This window comes from Canis lupus, chromosome 18 (genome assembly GCF_003254725.2).
Source record: "Canis lupus dingo isolate Sandy chromosome 18, ASM325472v2, whole genome shotgun sequence".
In the NCBI taxonomy this organism is placed as follows: Eukaryota; Metazoa; Chordata; class Mammalia; order Carnivora; family Canidae; genus Canis; species Canis lupus.
The window spans coordinates 31,590,542-31,592,330 of NC_064260.1; positions in this window are offsets into that span (position 1 = coordinate 31,590,542).

Consider the following 1,789-nt stretch of genomic DNA (forward strand, 5'->3'; position numbering starts at 1 on the left):
TGAAAGATAAGCAAATAGATAAGATGCTCTAAAGAGAGTAGTGATGAGAAAAACAGGCCTCAATAATCAATAGTTATGAACTTTGACCCATACTAGGAATTTTAATGTTTTACTCGCCTACACAAACAGTGGCTCCTTTCCACTTTCTTAGATAAATGCCATAAAGTTTTTATAAGCTTTCAATGTTTTACTGACTAGACACTTTTTCAAATGCATATCATCAATACCTTTAGCCATTTTCAAGTTTGCCAATGTATGGCTTCAACCTCCACCATCCCTTCTAGTCCGAACATGCGTGGGTCTCATCTTCCCCACTGGAATGTCTGCGAAAAACATGGGCAATCTTAGAGGTGGCTAGGGATGGTACTTATGTCAAAAGCGTTGTGACCTTCATGAACTCAGGGATCCTGGTAGAGTGACCCTGAACTCCTAGCAGGTCAGCACTGCCTTCCAATGTAGGTTATGTAAATAGCAAGGCCTTGTTTTCAAATGTTAAGCTGGTCTTTTTTTTTTAATCACAATGGTTACTTGAAGAAAGTTGACTGAGTTGGAAAACAGATTGACAATCTTTCTGTAAAGTTACTTGTAACAGAGGTAATCAATATTCATAGCCTTTGACCTATCAATTTCCATTGAAGGAATCCACTTTAAAGTCATAGTGTAAATTAAGGACAAAGGTTCATGCACAAAAGTTCATTGACACATTATAAAAGCAAATATAGTAAAAATAACCTTGAGGAATAGTTAACTTACTATAGGCATAGCCATACACAGGAAACTGTACATTCTTTAACATTATTTTGAGTCATTTTAATTACATTGGAAATGCTTGATATAAGAAGTGAAATAAATATAAACTATTTTAAGAGCAACGGAACTAAAGCTGATGAATCATTTTAGTTTCCAGTTTTGTTCTAATTTCTAACACTTTATTTCCTCTCGGGGGAATATGATATTTGGCATTTTCCCAATTTAGTTCTGAGGGATTTCCCATCAGAAAACATGCCTCTTTGGTCATGGCTAAAATTATCTCTGGTTCATTGATTTCTGGCATTGACTGTTGATATCCCTAGTTCACCGATTGCAGAAAACAAAAAAATGTAGATGACCTTTAATAAATGCCTCACACAAAATTTACCTTCACCACCACCCTCAAAAAATTTTGGAAATCTTCCAGTGTGCATATGTCAAATTGTCAAAGATTATTATGAATTTACCATAATTATTAGAATGCTGGACCCCCAGCAGAATGTCCTTCAGGAAAGCAGTAGAGTATTAGCTGTCATTCAAAACACAAAAATTGGGACACCCGGGTGGCTCAGCGGTTGAGCATCTGCCTTTGGCTCAGGTCATGATCCCATTGCCCTTGGGATCAAGTCCCACATCGGCCTCCCTGCGTGGAGCTTGCTTCTCCCTCTGCCTCTGCCTCTGCCTCTCTCTGTGTCTCTCATGAATAAATAAATAAAATCTTCAAAAAAAAAAAAACCCACAAAAATTACTTTAAGGAAGTGGTCAGTCCCATTCTTCATTAATGCAATGTTCTACTTAGAAAAATCCAGAAAGAAATCTGTTCTGTTTTGGGAGAAACTAGGGTAAAAGTATATTTTGGTGGATGAATTTGAAATTGAAAATTATTTTGTTTGTAACAATCACAAGGTACTAACAATAGTACGACATGAAAAAGGCAAACATGGGCAAAGGCTTCAGGAACCTGGAATATGTCCTACTTTGTGTTATTAAAAAAACCAAAAGGTGTGACAGCATTAACAAAACACACACACACTTTCTC